At 37.4% G+C, this 14,436-nt stretch overlaps 1 long non-coding RNA gene across 2 annotated transcripts in view; it reads left to right on the forward strand.

Annotated features, from left to right (window-relative positions):
- Nucleotides 1-14,436, forward strand: part of LOC122438165 — a 142,239-nt gene that overhangs the window by 1,035 nt on the left and 126,768 nt on the right. The gene's annotated exons all lie outside the window — the stretch shown is intronic.

Raw genomic sequence — 14,436 nt, forward strand, 5'->3', positions numbered from 1 at the left:
CAAAATTCTTTGATTTAATTAACAGATCAGATATAATGTGTTGCTATAATCTATAGGTTAGTAGGCAGTGTACCAGTGTTTCCTTCCTCTTTTTAAACTTGTAGTCACAAAAAAAGGAAACCACCAATAACCTTAAATTCTTTTCTGTCTTACACAGTGAAAGTCATTCTTATGTTTGACTTGACCAATTCTGTCTCCCAAATGTAACTACTACAGAATTTGCTAAATGAATCTTTTCTGATTTCTGCACATTTATACATATCTGCACATGCTCTCTGATACATTTATTATATTCATTAGTTAGTTTCCTTGTTTACAAAACTAGAATCATGATATGTATATAGGTTTGGGCATTTTTATGCACTTAATTATTATATGTAAGCTTACAAGTCAATATCTCATTTCATTTAATCATTTTATAGTACTCCTTGAATGAAGGTACTGTATTTTTGTTGTTGTTATTTTACTGATGTTGAAACTGCATGTAATGTTTGCAACCAGTATTGTTCTGTGTGAGAGTGTGAATTGTGTGTGTGTGCTACTTAGGCTAATATAACTGAAGATTAGATTCTTAAAGGCTAAACTATTGGGGCAAAGAGTAGGCAAATTTAAAAATTACATACATATTCCCAGACTACGCTTTAAAACTCCTTTGTGCACCAAATATTTGAGTGCCCTTATACCACAGACTTGCCAACATTGAATGCTATCAATGTTTTCATTTAGTTAGGTAGTTGTGTAAAAAAAATCTAATATTTTAATTAAAGTAATGAAGATGAGGATCTCTTTATGTTTGCTGAGACATTAATTTGCGTCTTCATTTATTTTATTCATTTGCTTGTTTACTGAATTTTACTAATTTTACTAATTTAATTGTTTTGGAAATTATTTACTAAGTTCTATCTCCCAGATTTTACTAAACATCTTAGGCAAGAGCTACTCTTTATTAACATGCTATTTGCATTTTTACTTGGTGTAATTTATTAAGATAAATACATTTTTCTTTTTGAGTGCAGCATTTTAAACTTTGTATTTTAAACAAAGTTTAAAAAAGGTTTAAAACGTTGTATTTTAAACCTAGAATGATTAAAAATGCATTAATGTAACAACACTAGTTTTTTTTGATTTTGCATTAAGCAAGGACTACATGGAGAGATAGACTTCATTTATCTGAATGGACATACAACAATAAAAAACTCAAACACATGCACATGCTCTTTAAAAACATGTAAAATATATCAGCCTTGTACAGCCTGCTCTTAATTATGGCAGTATGTTAAAAGAAATTTTAAAACTACTTAGCAGACGTAATTGAAATATTTACAAAGAATTAAAAAATTGAGATTATGCTTGCCAGAAGTACTGTGGTATATACAGTTCTTCATATGCTATATTTGTAAGGCACAGCCAGTTTTTAGCATATTTGTGAGAGCCACATATAAACAGATTTACTATGTTATTTCCTTGGAAAGTATTGTTTATGACTTCATATTGATTATGAATATAACAGCGATTACAGTGGCAATTTAGGGCTAGATTTACAGGCAACAATGAGATTTCAGTGAATGTGTTTTTAAAAGATGAAGACTGAGGCCTTGAAAGAGAAATAGAAGATGAGAAATTATCATTTCTGGATCTGGAGAGAGATACTCAAAGAGCAAGTCCCAGATTACTGTGGGAATCAAGATAAAGATATCAGACTAGGGAAACTTTCCTTCATTCATTTTCTCACCTTTCTTTCAGCTCAATCGCTTTTAATTCCTCTAGGAAAAGGAAATCAGTGGTAGAATTGAATATATGTTTATGCCCATATATCAGTAGACATCTATATCATTCTTCTGTAATTTTTTTCCCTATGACTAAATCAACTGGAAACTTCCTCCACCACTGCAGATGATCTTGGGTTATGAAAAAGGCATCTCTAAGAGAATTTCAGAGGAGAGAAATTCTTGCTCTCAGAGAATTATAACCAGCACAAATGTCCATTGTCTCCTAAGTATGTAGTTGGTATGCAGTCAGTTTAAACACTATATACATTAAAATCAATCAATATGTGTGGATTTATCCAGTATTGAATAAATGAATAAAATGAATAAATGAATTTAAAAAATAAATATGAATGATTTAGCCAGTATTTCTTGTGCATTTATGATATCCAAAATCACTGCAGATGGTGACTGCAGCCATGAAATTAAAAGACGCTTAGTCCTTGGAAGGAAAGTTATGACCAACCTAGATAGCATATTAAAAAGCAGAGCCATTGCTTTGTCAACAAAGGTCCGTCTAGTCAAGGCTATGGTTTTTCCAGTGGTCATGTATGGATGTGAGAGTTGGACTGTGAAGAAAGCTGAGCGCCGAAAAATTGATGCTTTTGAACTGTGGTGTTGGAGAAGACTCTTGAGAGTCCCTTGGACTGCAAGGAGATCCAACCAGTCCATCCTGAAGGAGATCAGTCCTGGGTGTTCATTGGAAGGACTGATGCTGAAGCTGAAACTCCAATACTTTGGCCACCTCATGAGAAGAGTTGACTCATTGGAAAAGACCCTGATGCTGGGAGGGAGTGGGGGCAGGAGGAGAAGGGGACGACAGAGGATGAGATGGCTGGATGGCATCACCGACTTGATGGGCGTGAGTTTGAGTAAACTCTGGGAGTTTGTGATGGACAGGGAGGCCTGGCGTGCTGTCATTCATGGGGTCGCAAAGAGTCAGACATGACTGAGCGACTGAACTGAACTGAAAGAGTACAATGGTGAGTCAAACCAGCAAGTTTCTTTCATGAAACTCAAATATATATTACTACGTAAAGAATATAGTAGTATGGTATAAATCATGGTCTTTGGAGTCTCAGATATTTAGTCTTGTCCCAGCATTGTCACTTACTATCTATATGACCTTGGACAGTTTATTTGACCTCTCTAAGTGGTCTTAATTATTTTGTCAGAGATTATTTCCTCCTGTCATTCCAGAAGGTATAATAGGAAGAACACTGAACTAGAAGTAGAATCTTGACTTGTTGGTGTCCACTCCTGCCTCCTTTCTCCTACTCACTCTGGGCCTCGGTTTCCTTATCTGTGAGAGAAGATTGGATCAGGTAAGCTACTTCTTAAGCTTCTTCAGGAAGCTTTCTTAAGCTTCTTCCATATTTTAGGATTCAAGGAATCTGTCTTCACACTTAATTTCACATTCATGAGGTAAAATTAGCTTTCCTAGAGTTTCTCCATTCCTTTGTTTTCCAAGTTCTCTTGCAAGACTGTAGTTTTGAATCAAGGAACAAAGTATGTTGAAAGTTTTAAAGTTTCAAAATCATTTATTTACGAGAAAAGACCTTTGCCATTGGATTTCAAACAAGGATAGGAGTGGTTTTAAGAAATGCAGTCTACACTGTAACTTATTTCCCAAGGGCTCCAAAAGACAGACCTCTCCTTCTAAAACTTACATTTTTGGGAAAGGTGGAGCTGAACTCTCATCTGTAGAAAACATCTGTCAGAATACATGACTCATTGCCAGAAGCCCTCTTTTGGAATCTTTTCTTAATAACAACAATGTATAACAAAAAGACGCTTTGTATTTCAGTAATGCCTTTATTTAGACCTCCTTTCCAATCCATTTATAAACATGTCTAAGAAACAGGCTATGTCTAGACTACCAAACAAAAAAGGCACCAGAATCGAACAGGAAGAGTGCTGGAGCATTGCTGAACTGCTGTGTTCAGGAGTTTGAATATTCACAGTAGTTTATTCCATTTATAACTTTCATAAAGATGCTAAGAAAAAAAATACAAATTTTATGGCAGCAGATTTTCATTTAAATCCTTCTCTATAAATTTGGATGCATATAAAACATCTTTGTTAAGATGATTGGTACTGGTAGTCTAAAGAAATGTAGGCTAAGCCATGCTTACGCACACACAAAAAAATTAACCCAGAAGTAAGAGTGTCTTAAAGTATTTTACCCATTTTTAAATTGTAATATTTTCTAATTATTGAATTAGGGGAATTCTTTGTGTATTTGAGACACAAGTTCTTTCTCACATACATGTCTTACAAATATTTTATCCTAGTCCTTTGATTGCCTTTTTGTTTTTGAAATGCAAAAACAAAAGTATTAGTATTTGGAAAAGTTTAGCATTTCCACATAAATTTGGGAAACAAATTGTAGATTACTAAAATACAGTCTACTGAGATTTTGACTGGGATTGAATTGAATCTAAAGATAAATCTGTGGGAACTCCTTGGTGGTCCATTGGTTAGGACCTGGGAGTTTTCACTGCAGTGGCCCAGGTTCAATCCTTGGTTGGGGAACTAAGGTCCTACAAGCTGCACAGTGCCACCAAAAAAAAAAAAAAGAGAGAGAGACATTTGCAGAGAATTAATATCTTAGCAATATTGAGTCATCCAAGTTACAGATTCAAGATAGTTCTCCATTTACTCTAGTCTTCATTTTATCTTAGGTAAGTTTTGTAATTTTCAGTGTATAGGCCTTACATCTCTTCTGTCAATTTTATACATATATATTTCTTATATTTGATGTTATTAAAATGACATTATTTTCATAATTTTAGTTTCCAGTTACTCACTGCTAACATAATAGAACTATGATTAATTTTGTAAATTAATCCTGTATCCTTGCAATCTTGTAAATTCATTCACTAGTTCTGATAGCTTTTTTGTCAATTTTATAGGGTTTTATATGCAGATGATTGCCTTTTATTTCTTTTTTCTATCTGAATGCATCAGCTAGAATCTCCAGTATAATGTTGGTAATAATGAAAATTATAACCATCTCGCTTTGTTCCTAACTTTAAAGGAAAATATTTTGTCTTTCACCATTAAGTATAAGCTGGTAGTTTTTCATAGATGTCATTTATCAGATTGCAAAGACTTTTTATCATTATTTGCATTTGAAAACATTCACCAGACTCCACAGAGCACACACGTTTGAGGGTTGTGTTTAGAGGCAAAGGATGAGGTACAGAATGAAAAAGAAAATGCAGGCAGGCAGCGTTATCTGAGCAAAATTCCACAAGGGAGTTCTGGTTCCTATGCATGTACCACATGTGTACCATGCTGTGTCCCCAGCTTGAATTGGCTGATGTGTGCACGGATAGTTGGCTCCAGGGGAGTTCCCTGAGAAGCTTTCATTGGCCATTTAATCTGTCAAGCAAGCTTGTCAGCGTGGATATGCTGGTGGCAATCATCAGTAAAGAAACTGACTGAGAAGATCATCAGAAGAGTTTCAGACTTTAAACAGCACATCATATAGTCTGCTTCCTTTATCTGGTCCTAAAGTCACAAAGCAAGCACCCAGGCAGTCTGGTGAGATAAAGAGCCTTTCCAGTCCAATAATAAACCAACTCATTGTCTTCTTATCGTTGGAAGTTCACTTCTGTTCTTAGTTTGCTGAGAGTTTTTATCAGGAATTGATAGTGTATTTTGTCAAACACTTTTTTCAGCAGCTGTCCAGATGATCACATGGTTTTGCCTTTTAAAGCTATTAACAGGGAGAATCACATTGGTTAATTTTCAAGTGAAATTACACAGGCACTCCTGGGATAAACCATATTGCTCATGATGTATTTTTTTTTTTTTTTTTACATATTGTTGGATTGAGTTGCTAAAATTTTTTTAGAAATGTTTACATCTGTGATCATAAAGGATATTCATCTCTAGCTTTCTTTTGTTATAATATTTTTACTTGGTTTTGGGTCAGGATCATTATGGTCATATAGAATTGGGAAATGTTCCTTCAATTTTCTTGAAAATTTTTTATAGAATTGATATTATATTCTCCTTAAATGTTTGGTAGAATTTTCCAGTGAAGCTGTTTGATCTGGGATTTTTGTTATAGGAAGATTTTTAACTAGTAATTTGATTCCATTTAGGGCTATTCAGATGACCTGTTTCTTTCTGAATGAGCTTTATTGGTTTGAGTCTTTAAAGGAAGTTTTTCAGTTCTTGCAAATGGTCAAATTTCTTGTCTTAGAATTTATTATATTCCTTTATTCTTTCAGTACGTTTAAAATCACCTCTCATTTCAAATTTGGTCATTTGTACCTTCTCACTTATCAATCTGGTTAGAAGTTTTATCAGTTTTATTGGTCTTCTCAGAGAAGCAGTTTTCACTTTTATTTATTTTGTACTTTTCTATTTCCATTTATTTCTGTTTTTCACAATTACTGGTTTATTTCTTCTGTTTTCATTGTGGTTAACTTTGTTAGATTTGATAATTTCTGAATATAGAAGAAATGCTCAATTGTGTCTCAGTCTTTGTGACCCCCTCCCACTGTAGCCCACCAGGCTCCTCTGTCCATGGGATTTCTCAGACAAGAATACTGGGGTTGGTTGCCATTTCTTCCTCCTCCAGGGGATCTTCCCAATCCAGGAATTGAACCCACATCTCTTGCATCTCCTGCAACGGTAGCATTTTTTACCACTAAGCCACCTGGGAAACCCATAGAAGAATAGACTTCTGATTTGATAATTTTCTTTTTTAACATAGATATGTAGTGCCATGATTTTGTCTTTTAGTGCCGTTTCAGCTGCATCTCAGACTTTTTGATAGGTTGTGTTTTCATTTTTCTTCTGTTCAAAATACTTTCTTTTTTCATATATTCTTTGACTTATGGATTATTTAAAATTTGGTCTTATAGTTTCCAAATATTTGGGGACTTTCCTAGTATTTTACTGTTACTAATTTAATTCGATTTTGGTACGAGAACATACGTCATATAATTTGAGACCTTCTAAATTGAGACTTCTTTTACGGCCCTGAATAAAGCCTTTCTGGGAAATATTCTGTGTGCACTTGAAATAAATGTGTGATCTATTGTTGTTGAATGGAGAATTTCATAAATATCAATTAGTTCATGTTGATTGGTAATTTCGCCCATGGTTTCTGTATCCTTAAGGATATTCTTAAGGATGCTGAAGCTGAAACTCAACATTCAAAAAACTAAGATCATGACATCCAGTCCCATCACTTCATGGCAAGTAGATGGGGAAACAGTGACAGAGTCTATTTTGGGGGGCTCCAAAATCACTGCAGATAGTGACTGCAGCCATGAAATTAAAAGACACTTGCTCCTTGGCAGAAATGCCGTGACCAACCTAGACAGCACATTAAAAAGGAGAGACATTACTTTACCAACAAAGGTCCACATAGTCAAAGCTATGGTTTTTCCAGTAGTCACGTATGGATGTGAGAGTTGGACTATAAAGAAAGCTGAGCGCCAAAGAATTGATGCTTTTGAACTGTGGTGTTGGAGAAGGCTCTTGAGAGTCCCTTGGACTGCAAGGAGATCCAACCAGTTCATCCTAAAGGAAATCAGTCCTGAATATTCATTGGAAGGACTGATGCTGAAGCGGAAGCTCCAATACTTTGGCCACCTGATGCAAAGAACTGACTCATTGATTGGAAAAGACCCAAACACTGGGAAAGACTGAAGGTGGGAGGAAAAAGGGAGGACAGAGGATGAGATGATTGGATGACATCACTGAATTGATGGACTTGATTTTGAGCAAGCTCTGGGAGTTGGTGATGGACAGGGAAGCCTAGTGAGAGAAACTAGATTAGTGATTTCCTAGAGCTCAGGAATGGTGCAGAGTGGCTAGAGGAAAGAATTACACAAAGGCCAATGGGAAAACACTTGGAATTGATGGATCAGTTTAACATCTTGATGGTGATGATGGATCCATAGATTGATAGATAAATATTAAACACTAAATACTGTGAGCCAACTATATTAAAGTAGTGAGAAAAATCAACACAAGGTATTTCATACTAAATTCAAAGTAGAGGAGGGGGAGGAGCCAAGATGGCGGAGGAGTAGGACGGGGAGACCACTTTCTCTCCTACAAATTCATCAAAAGAATAACTGAACGCAGAGCAAACTTCGCAAAACAACTTCGGATCGCTAGCTGAGGTCATCAGGCGCCCAGAAAAGCAGCCCATTGTCTTCGAAAGGAGGTAGGACAAAATATAAAAGATAAAAAGTGAGACAAAAGAGCTAAGGACGGAGATCCGTCCCGGGAGCTCTTAGGCGGCATTGCTTGGGGTAGGGTCTGGGCCTGAGTGCCCTGAGGACAATCGGAGGGAACTTCTGTGAGTTGCCAACTTGAACTGTGGGAGACCAAAGGAGTGAGAGTAAATTAACCGGCCCGAACACACTGCCAGCCGTTCGCAGAACAAAGAGACCGAGAGGGTCCAGAGAGGAGCTCGCAGGCTGCGGACCGGCCCAGCCCCGCCGGAGGCAGGAGGCAGGGGGGAGGGGAAGGTCGCGGCGAGACACAGGGCGCGGGCGGGGACTGGGGCTGGGGACGCGGAGGGCGGAAGGCGCACGCGCCCGACTGGCGCCAGTGGAAACTGAGTCTGGGTCCGTGGAAGGGAGGGGGCGCGCCACACCTGGGTAGAGTGCGCCCACCAAGCCCCTGGCTGCCTGGACCGCTCTGACGGGGAAGGCACGGAGAGCAGGCGCAGCTTTTCCTTCCGCACTTTTGTGGAACACCCGAGGGCTGGAACCTCGCGCAGCGCGGGGCACGCTCCATATAGAACAGCCGGGAGCCTGAGCAGCACAGACGGAGAAAGCAGCGTCAGCCCCTCCCGGCAGCCCCAGCCCATCCCCGTGGCGCAAGCCTGTCCCCACAGCGCAAGCCCCTCCCTGCCCCACAGAGCGACGGAACTAGCTACCTGAATAAGAGTCCACCTCCGCCCGCCTGTGTCAGGGCGGAAATGAGGCTCTGAAGAGACCGGCAAACAGAAGCCAAATAAACAAAGGGAACCGCTTCAGAAGGGACTGGTGCAACAGATTAAAATCCCTCTAGGAAACACTGACTACACCGGAGGGGCCTGTAGATATCGAGAAGCGTAAGCTGGAACGAGGAGCTATCTGAAACTGAGCCGAACCCACACTGACCGCAACAGCTCCAGAGAAACTCCTAGATATAATTTTACTTTTTTCTCTTTTTTTTTTTTTAATTTTTTTTCTTTTTTTTCTTTTTTCTTTCTTCTCTTTTATTTTCCTTTAAAATCCCCTATTACTCCCCCATTACTCCTTAACTTTCATTTCCACAGACTTTTACGATTTTCTAATTAGGGGGAAAAAAAAAATTTTTTTTTTCTTTTTTTTTTTCTTTTTCTTTCTTTTTTTTTCTTTTTTTTCTTTCCTTTTTCTCTTCTATTTTCTATTTTTCTTTTTCTCTTATTTCTTTTAAAGTCCTCTAGTACTCCTCTACTACTCCTTAATTTTCATTTTCAATACACTATAACCTTACAAAAAAAAAAAGAAGAGAAGCCCTATTTTTAAACTGAAGATTATTCTCTCCCAATCTTGACTCTCTGTTTTCTACCTCAGAACACCTCTATTTCCTCCTTTCCCCTTCTCTTCCCAATCCAATTCTGTGAATCCTTGTAGGTGACTGGGCTACGGAGAACACTCTGGGAACAGACAGCTGCGTAGATCTGTCTCTCTCCTCTTGAGTCCCCCTTTTTCTCCTCCTGTTCATCTCTATCTCCCTCCTCCCTCTCCCTTCTTCATGTAACTCTGTGAACCTCTCTGGGTGTCCCTAACGGGGGAGAATCTTTTAGCCATTAACCTAGAAGTTTTCTTATCAGGGCTGTATAGTTGGAGAAGTCCTGAGACTACAGGAAGAATAAAACTGAAATCCAGAGGCAGGAGACTTAAGCCCAAAACCTGAGAACACCAGAAAACTCCTGACTACATGGAACTTTAAGTAATAAGTGACTGTCCAAAAGCCTCCATACCTACACTGGAAACCAAAACGCACCACCCAAGAGCCAATAAGTTTTAAAGAGCAAGACATCCACGCAAATTCTCCAGCAACGCAGGAATAGCCCTGAAATCAACATAACAGGCTGGCCCAAGGACACACCTAAACACATAGACAACATCTCAAAACATCATTTAACTGGGGCACTCCATTGATTCTCGCAAAGAGAAGAAAAATCAAGTTCACGCACCAAGAACACTGACGCAAGCTCCCCTAACCAGGAAATCTTGACAATCCAATCGTCTAACCCCACCCACTGGGTTAATCCTCCACAATAAAAAGGAACCACAGACCTCCAGAATACAGAAAGCCCACTCCAGATACAGCAATCTAAACAAGATGAAAAAGCAAAGAAATACCCAACAGGTAAAGGAACATGAAAAATGCCCACCAAGTCAAACAAAAGAGGAGGAGATAGGGAATCTACCTGAAAAAGAATTTAGAATAATGATAATAAAAATGATCCAAAATCTTGAAAACAAAATGGAGTTACAGATAAATAGCCTGGAGACAAAGATTGAGAAGATGCAAGAAATGTTTAATAAAGACCTAGAAGAAATAAAAAAAGAGTCAATTAAAAATGAATAATGCAATAAATGAGATCAAAAACACTCTGGAGGGAACCAAGAGTAGAATAATGGAGGCAGAAGATAGGATAAGTGAGGTAGAAGATAAAATGGTGGAAATAAATGAAGCATAGAGGAAAAAAGAAAAAAGGATCAAAAGAAATGAGGACAACCTCAGGGACCTCTGGGACAATGTGAAACGCCCCAACATTCGAATCATAGGAGTCCCAGAAGAAGAAGACAAAAAGAAAGGCCATGAGAAAATACTCGAGGAGATAATAGCTGAAAACTTCCCTAAAATGGGGAAGGAAATAGCCACCCAAGTCCAAGAAACCCAGAGAGTCCCAAACAGGATAAACCCAAGGCGAAACACCCCAAGACACATATTAATCAAATTAACAAAGATCAAACACAAAGAACAAATATTAAAAGCAGCAAGGGAGAAACAACAAATAACACACAAAGGGATTCCCATAAGGATAACAGCTGATCTATCAATAGAAACCCTCCAGGCCAGAAGGGAATGGCAGGACGTACTGAAAGTAATGAAAGAGAATAACCTACAACCTAGATTACTGTATCCAGCAAGGATCTCATTCAGATATGAAGGAGAACTCAAAAGCTTTACAGATAAGCAAAAGCTGAGAGAATTCAGCACCACCAAACCAGCTCTTCAACAAATGCTAAAGGATCTTCTCTAGACAGGAAATGCAGAAAGGTTGTATAAACGTGAACCCAAAACAACAAAGTAAATGGCAACGGGACCACACCTATCAATAATTACCCTAAATGTAAATGGGTTGAATGCCCCAACCAAAAGACAAAGATTGGCTGAATGGATACAAAAACAAGACCCCTATATATGCTGTCTACAAGAGACCCACCTCAAAACAAGAGCACATACAGACTAAAAGTGAAGGGCTGGAAAAAAATATTTCACGCAAATGGAGACCAAAAGAAAGCAGGAGTCGCAATACTCATATCAGATAAAATAGACTTTCAAATAAAGGATGTGAAAAGAGACAAAGAAGGACACTACATAATGATCAAAGGATCAATCAAAGAAGAAGATATAACAATTATAAATATATATGCACCCAACATAGGAGCACCGCAATATGTACGGCAAACACTAACGAGTATGAAAGAGGAAATTAATAGTAACACAATAATAGTGGGAGACTTTAATACCCCACTCACAACTATGGATAGATCAACTAAACAGAAAATTAACAAGGAAACACAAACTTTAAATGACACAATGGACCAGCTAGACCTAATTGATATCTATAGGACATTTCACCCCAAAACAATCAACTTCACCTTTTTCTCAAGTGCACACGGAACCTTCTCCAGAATAGATCACATCCTGGGCCATAAATCTAGTCTTGGAAAATTCAAAAAAATTGAAATCATTCCAGTCATCTTTTCTGACCACAGTGCAGTAAGATTAGATCTCAATTACAGGAAAAAAATTGTTAAAACTTCAAACATATGGAGGCTAAATAACACGCTTCTGAATAACCAACAAATCATAGAAGAAATCAAAAAAGAAATCAAAATATGTATAGAAATGAATGAAAATGAAAACACAACAACCCAAAACCTATGGGACACTGTAAAAGCAGTGCTAAGGGGAAGGTTCATAGCATTACAGGCTTACATCAAGAAACAAGAAAAAAGCCAAATAAATAACCTAACTCTACACCTAAAGCAATTAGAGAAGGAAGAAATGAAGAACCCCAGAGTTAGCAGAAGGAAAGAAATCTTAAAAATTAGGGCAGAAATAAATGCAATAGAAACTAAAGAGACCATAGCAAAAATCAACAAAGCTAAAAGCTGGTTTTTTGAAAAAATAAACAAAATTGACAAACCATTAGCAAGACTCATTAAGAAACAAAGAGAGAAGAACCAAATTAACAAAATTAGAAATGAAAATGGAGAGATCACAACAGACAACACTGAAATACAAAGGATCATAAGAGACTACTACCAGCAGCTCTATGCCAATAAGATGGACAACTTGGATGAAATGGACAAATTCTTAGAAAAGTATAACTTTCCAAAACTGAACCAGGAAGAAATAGAAGATCTTAACAGACCCATCACAAGCAAGGAAATCGAAACTGTCATCAAAAATCTTCCAGCAAACAAAAGCCCAGGACCAGATGGCTTCACAGCTGAATTCTACCAAAAATTTAGAGAAGAGCTAACACCTATCTTACTCAAACTCTTCCAGAAAATTGCAGAAGAAGGTAAACTTCCAAACTCATTCTATGAGGCCACCATCACCCTAATTCCAAAACCAGACAAAGATGCCACAAAAAAAGAAAACTACAGGCCAATATCACTGATGAACATAGATGCAAAAATCCTTAACAAAATTCTAGCAAACAGAATCCAACAACATATTAAAAAAAATCATACACCATGACCAAGTGGGCTTTATCCCAGGAATGCAAGGATTCTTTAATATCCGCAAATCAATCAATGTAATACACCACATTAACAAATTGAAAGATAAAAACCATATGATTATCTCAATAGATGCAGAGAAAGCCTTTGACAAAATTCAACACTCATTTATGATTAAAACTCTCCAAAAAGCAGGAATAGAAGGAACATACCTCAACATAATAAAAGCTATATATGACAAACCCACAGCAAGCATCACCCTCAATGGTGAAAAATTGAAAGCATTTCCCCTGAAATCAGGAACAAGACAAGGGTGCCCACTCTCACCACTACTATTCAACATAGTGTTGGAAGTTTTGGCCACAGCAATCAGAGCAGAAAAAGAAGTAAAAGGAATCCAGATAGGAAAAGAAGAAGTGAAACTCTCACTGTTTGCAGATGACATGATCCTCTACATAGAAAACCCTAAAAACTCTACCAGAAAATTACTAGAGCTAATCAATGAATATAGTAAAGTTGCAGGATATAAAATTAACACACAGAAATCCCTTGCATTCCTATATACTAACAATGAAAAAACAGAAAGAGAAATTAAGGAAACAATACCATTCACCATTGCAACAAAAAGAATAAAATACTTAGGAGTATATCTACCTAAAGAAACAAAGGACCTATACAAAGAAAACTATAAAACACTGATGAAAGAAATCAAAGAGGACACAAACAGATGGAGAAAAATACCGTGTTCATGGATTGGAAGAATCAATATTGTCAAAATGGCTATTCTACCCAAAGCAGTCTATAGATTCAATGCAATCCCTATCAAGCTACCAACGGTATTTTTCGCAGAACTAGACCAAAGAATTTCACAATTTGTATGGAAATACAAAAAACCTCGAATAGCCAAAATAATCTTGAGAAAGAAGAATGGAACTGGAGGAATCAACCTGCCTGATTTCAGACTCTACTACAAAGCCACAGTCATCAAGACAGTATGGTACTGGCACAAAGACAGAAATATAGATCAATGGAACAGAATAGAAAGCCCAGAGATAAATCCACGAACCTATGGACACCTTATCTTTGACAAAGGAGGCAAGGATATACAATGGAAAAAAGACAACCTCTTTAACAAGTGGTGTTGGGAAAACTGGTCAACCACTTGCAAAAGAATGAAACTAGAACACTTTCTAACACCATACACAAAAATAAACTCAAAATGGATTAAAGATCTAAATGTAAGACCAGAAACTATAAAACTCCTAGAGGAGAACGTAGGCAAAACACTCTCCGACATAAATCACAGCAAGATCCTCTATGACCCACCTCCCAGAATATTGGAAATAAAAGCAAAAATAAACAAATGGGACCTAATGAAACTTAAAAGCTTTTGCACAAAAAAGGAAACTATAAGCAAGGTGAAAAGACAGCCTTCAGATTGGGAGAAAATAATAGCAAACGAAGCAACAGACAAAAGATTAATCTCAAAAATATACAAGCAACTCCTGCAGCTCAATTCCAGAAAAATAAATGACCCAATCAAAAAATGGCCCAAAGAACTAAACAGACATTTCTCCAAAGAAGACATACAGATGGCTAACAAACACATGAAAAGATGCTCAACATCACTCATTATCAGAGAAATGCAAATCAAAACACAATGAGGTACC

Source organism: Cervus canadensis, chromosome 3, assembly GCF_019320065.1.
Source record: "Cervus canadensis isolate Bull #8, Minnesota chromosome 3, ASM1932006v1, whole genome shotgun sequence".
NCBI lineage: Eukaryota > Metazoa > Chordata > Mammalia > Artiodactyla > Cervidae > Cervus > Cervus canadensis.